Genomic DNA, 6007 nt, shown 5'->3' with positions numbered 1-6007 from the left:
CCACGTATTTGACAAAGAAATTAAGCATGTTATGTGAGTACAATTTATATACACCTTATAACTCAAATTTATAATTAAGCATGTTAAAATTTCTTCACAAGAGAGCAACAATCTAGTTGACAACAAATAACTCAAATTTCATCATCTGTCATAGAATCCATTAGTTATGGTCAACTCTCATCAATTCTTAATTCTCAACAGGAAGCAACATAATCAACAAATAAAACTCACCAAGATCGCTGTGAGTATTGACAAAGAGATCGTGAGGGCAAAACCGCACCATGTAGAATCCACACACTTCTTTATCGTCCCACATCACTTCTTTGTACCCTTTTCTCTCTTCCTCCGTCAAGTGAGCTTTTTTCACACAGGAACAAGAAACACACACCAAATTCATCAACTTGGAAGCATCAAATATCGAATTTTTATTTTCCTCAGTTTAGAAACAATGAGTAAGTAAATGATTTGGGGAATGAGAGAATAAAATTATAAAGATAGCACAGAGGAATAAAACTATTTTGCTTGTATACTTCTATTATGTGTATAAACTATGACTAAATCTAACAACAGAAACATGTCAAATTTCAGCAGATGCTCTATACCTCTTCCTTGAGTCTATTCTCAACATGGAAACTAGACATTTGCTACATGCTGAACTAACACACTAGCCTCTAACTTGTTCTTGTTGCTATATCTTTACTTATGGAGCATACCTTATGATTTTTGATGAGCTTGTTCTGAGCCTCGAGCTTTGCTCGTGACTGTCTCCACCTCAGTATACCATGGTATTATTTAGCATTGATATAAATAGGGCCATCTTCAGCAAGATCAAGTGGTAGTGCGATTTTGGGGGATCCTAATCCCAGCACTTGGGGCAACATCTGGGGTTGACCCTTATAAATTTTTTTAAAAAATGAAGTGAGATCATAGTAAATTGTTATAGTAAGAAATCCAACTACAGCAAAATATTTCAAACTCAACAATAGCAGGCACAAAAAATAGATAGCATGAATAAACAAGATGTTCTTGACAGAACTTACAATAGCCTGTGGTCCATAAGCAACTAATGAACCTCTGAAAAATGGTTCGCTATAAGGAAAAGGAGCATGTGCTTGAAATCAGAGCAAAAATAGTTATTTAGAAGTTACAACTGAAAGCAGCAAATCTATAAACCAAGAGCTTCACATACCATTGAGTGAGTACTATTGACTTGTTCGCAATTGAACACAGGATCGGGATGATTCAGTAAGAGGAATGGCTTCATTTAACCCTCCACATATGCATTAGCTGACCTGAAAAAAAGATTAAGAACTTAGAAAATGAAGTGTATATGTAATGTGTAACACGTAATAGGATTTAAATCAATCCATTCAATGCTCTAAGCACATAAAAGAGTAAAGGGACCTCAAAGAAGTTCTCTTTTTTGTCCTATCTAATGAACTTACCGATGTACAAAATATTTCATTTTCATAATTTATAAAATATATCCTTAAATACAAATTAGCTAATATTTATAAAAATTAAAAAATAATTAAAAGAATGAATTAATTAAGTGGTAGAACTAGCTTTTCAAGTATGTTTCTGAACTTGATCAAATACTTCTCGTTATCTTCTTTAGGAACCCTGAAGATCTTGTCAACGATCTGTTGTCTCTCATTCATATCAAGCTTCCTCACATCAACCTCCCTGCGGAACTATATTATCCAACAAACATTTTCAACTTGTGCTTTTATCAATCATTCAAAACTAATAAGAAAACTTGTGCTTTAATTAAATTTGGAGTAAACTTCAGATTAGTTTTGATTAGTTATCCTCTCAAATTGTTGGAATTTCAGTTTTCTTCATGGCATGGATTCTAACAAAGAGCTGAACTTGTTTCATAGCTACAACGACAATAATGAAAAGTATGTCACCAAACAAAGAGATTGGAATTTATTAATCTTATACTGCCAGAGACAAAAGGAAAATGGAGATTAGCTACCTCACATTTAGATCCCCACACCATATCAAAGGCTTGTCTGAATTTTGTGTAACAATTTCTAGAATCCTTTTGTCCCATTTTCTTCTCCTTTGAAATGAGTTTGGTTCCTGTTTCCACCCATTATTTGGAACATATGTATTCAACAACCGAAGGGTTTCGAATTCAACTACGATTACTCTGCCATCTGGTTCATGCTTTGAAGCTGGCAGCAAAAAAAGTTTTCCATAAGCATTAAAGAAAACTTATTGGTTAGAATATAAAATATAAAATATAAATAATACAATAGTTTAGAAAATAATTGTAAAATCTCACATTCTACAAATAATTCAGCCACATAAGATCATCAAAGAGAGATTAAACCACCAATTTAGAAGCACAACAAAACTTGATATACAAAACCACCAATTTAGACACATTAACTGTCACACACACATAAAAACAAACACATGGTGCTCAAAACTCAAAATAAGCTACCATTCCTATCTCTCAAAACCCTAATAATCATACAATTAAGATGTCATGCCTAAACCTTAATTATTAATCAAATTCAACAATCAACACAAGAACAAATAGTAATTAATTATATTATTATACCGCAAAATAAAAAAAATTAAAGAAGGGACAAGAGAAAGGATGAGAGAGATCTATAGTACTTATAGAAGAACTGAGGAAGTATGGGAGAGTTGTGCTTGTTCTGCTTGTGATGGCTTGGATTTTAGAGATCTTCAATAGAGAGATGTCACCAGAGAAGACGCTGAGGAAGGCGCTGAGGATTTTGGCGGAGAAGGCACAGAACTAGGACAGAAAGGAGAGGAAGCTGGAGGTGATGTCACCGGAGGAGATTACCACGGGAGGAGATGTCGCTGAAGGAGGTCGTCGCCGGAGAAGATCCAAGATCCGAAAGAAGATCCGAGATCGTCGCACTGGCTAGGGACAGTGACTATGGGAAAACAACTTCGACAATGGGAAAGAAGGAGTGTGTGGCTTGGAACTTTCGATTTCGTTGAAGATGAAGTGGCGGTGGTAGCGATGGATTGAGGAGGACAACGAGGGAGAGATAGAAGCGAGATTGAGCCAACCGTTTAACGTATATTCACAGTGTTTCAGTTAGGGATTGTTTTTTTCATTTTATATATGTGAGAATAATGGCGGTTCAAAACCGCCATAATCACTAGAACCACCACCAAATAGAAAGTCAGTTATGGCAGCAAAAAAAAAATATCGTAATATTTGGATATTACGGCAGTTCTTCAAAACCGCCGTAATATAAATGCCATTTAAACAATTTTTTTTTGTAGTGGACAAGGTGTGATTTATGTGTGGGTGAGGATTAATCAGTGTTCCGTGTCCTTCATGACTGTCCAATTGTGAAGAGTCTTTGGACAAACACTAGAATTAATAACTTCCTTTCACCTTTTTGGAATTCAAAACTCTTAGATTGGATTTGTCTTAACTTAAAGTAAGTTACTCTTTTCATGGGGTTCCGTGACCCATTTGTTATGCTATTACTTGCTCGTGTCTTTGGAATTAGCGGATATTTAAGAATGTTTGTAGTTGTCTTGATGCTTGCTTCTACCTCATCTTGAATTTGGCGAAAGAATACCAATATTCCTTGAACATTTGACCCTAAATAGAGAAAGTGTTGCTGAGTTCAATCACCTATGTTGCTTGGCACCCTCCCCTTCCTCTTTGGATCAAAGTTAACACTGATGAATCGGTGAATGAGTTCCGTAAAGCTACTTATGGTGGTGTCATCCATGACCATTGAGGTAATTTTGTAAAAGCCTTTAGTGCAAATCTGGGAACTTTTTATCATTGAGCTTTGGGGCATTTTCTTTGGATTATCTTTGCCTTTTGATGTGGATTTAATAAGGTTTAGCTTGAAGTCGATTCAAAAACTGCTTTGGACTTCCATAACGATATTAGTGATTTCTATTCTTCGGTGTCCATTGTTGCCAATACAACAATTCTGATCTATGGCAACATATATTCTAAACAATACTTAAAAAGTGTTGTCTAAAATAATAAAAAGCAACTCTTAATATTTATTGCAAAAAAAAAGATTATTGCAACTTTTTTAAATCAACATGTTATAAATGTTCTTTTTTAGTTAATTAAAAAACATAACAAAAATGTTGCTTTAATAAATTAAATAAATAACATTTATTGTATTCATATATTACATTTTATAAAAATTGCTTTAAAATTTTTAATAAACATTAACTTATAAATGTTACCTAAAATAAATTAATATTTTTTTTTTAAATTATAATCTTCTCACCAAATATTTTAACAAAAATTATTTTTTCCCACTTTAACTAAAAAAAAGAAAAACAAAACCCTTTTCCTCCATGGGCCTTCAATTCATCATCTTCTCCTTTTACTGAAAGAAAGTCCGAAACAAAACCCCAACCCTAATTTTTTAAATTACAAGCACAAAATCATCTTCATCTTTCTCTCTTCGATGATGGCAATAGAGGAGACATTGACGTGTGTTCTTCTCTACTAATTCATCCTCATCTTTATCTTCCTCAGACATTGATGTGCTGCTAAATCATCTTCATCTTCGTCTTCTTCTCTTCAAGGATGGCAATGGAGGTCTTGACACGCGTTTGAGCTTTGATTCTCTCTGCTCGTAGTTCGAGATTTAGTCTTCTCTGCTTGCATTCGAGATTCAATCCACTTTGTTTGCGTTTGACCTTTGATCGTCTCCGCTAGCAGTTTGAGCTTCGATCATTTCTGCTCGCTTGTTCATCACTGCAGGTACCTATGATTCTACCTATTCCTTTTTCTTTTTCATTTTGAATCCTAATTTTAATAATGTTGACGTTGCTATTATAGGGTTTTTGGTAATAATGTTACTGTTTCAAGCTTCTCTAGGTTTTGCTTGCCGTTCATCTATGATCTTTTCCAATTTGCCAACGTTCTTCTGCTAAGGAGGAAGAGCCACTAGGTACAATCATACCAGCACTAATGCACCGGATCCCATCAGAACTCCGCAGTTAAGCGTGCTTGGACGAGAGTAGTACTAGGATGGGTGACCTCCTGGGAAGTCCTGATCTCCATTGGTCCCACTGAGCTAAAGATATCGATCCAGAGCACTCCTTCATACTTAATGCACTTCTATTCCTCGAAGTCTCCCGGAGCTCCCTGACACATGCGAAAAAACTTGAATAGCTCCTCAAACTTGTCTGTATACTCAGATACGGACATAGCACCCTACTTCAGCTGTAGTAACTCCAGTTCCTTGGCCGTCCTAGCAGAATTCGTGAAGTACTTCTTATAGAATTCCAGATGGAAGGCATCCCAAGTGATAGGGTCATCACCCTGCTGCAGAAGATGTCGGGTTCCCTGCCACCAATGCGATGCTTCCCAATTGAGCAGATAGGTAGCAAACTCAACACACTACTCTTCAGGTATCAACTGTGCTTGCAGTGCTCGCTCTATAGCCTGAAACCAGGTGTCGGCTTCAATTGGGTTAGTAGTTCCCTTGAACTTAGGTGGATTAACTTTTAAGAAGGTTGCCAGTGTCATCGGGCCCTGAGCTCCACTTCCGTCATTGCCATGGTTGTTCATCTATTGCCCAAGAGCCGCAGCAGTGGCCTGCATAGCAGCAGCCATGTTCTCCAATGCTGCCATAAAATTTACCAGGTCATTTGGGTCGACCCCCGGAGCACGAGCACTAGTACGACCTCTCCCACGACCTCGACTGCGTCCACGAGGCGTCATCTGGTTCCTATACACACCAAACAATCGATATTAAGTTGATCAGTTTCAATATCGGAAGTCTAGTGCTTCAAAGTCCCAAATGCATGCTCATGAACGTTTATGCCAGTTATATCAATTAGATATCCTAATAGCACATAACATACATACAGAGAATGCATAGAAGCATAGTCAGTCCGTCCCTCAGGCTCTACAGAAATGAACTGCTCTGATACCATCTGTAACAGCCCAGACCACCCGCTAGCACGATATTGTTCGCTTAAGCACACAAGGCCTCACATTTTTGCCTTTGATGATAGG

At 36.7% G+C, this 6007-nt stretch overlaps 1 pseudogene; it reads left to right on the top strand.

Annotated features, from left to right (window-relative positions):
• The first annotated feature begins 4932 nt into the window (after positions 1 to 4932).
• On the top strand, positions 4933 to 5044 carry LOC148566991 (5S ribosomal RNA; annotated as a pseudogene).
• The last annotated feature ends 963 nt before the right edge of the window (positions 5045 to 6007 follow it).

Source organism: Arachis ipaensis, chromosome B4 (assembly GCF_059453495.1).
Source record: "Arachis ipaensis isolate K30076 ecotype BB chromosome B4, ASM5945349v1, whole genome shotgun sequence".
Taxonomy (NCBI): Eukaryota; Viridiplantae; Streptophyta; class Magnoliopsida; order Fabales; family Fabaceae; genus Arachis; species Arachis ipaensis.
This window is presented reverse-complemented; position numbering and strand designations above follow the sequence as displayed.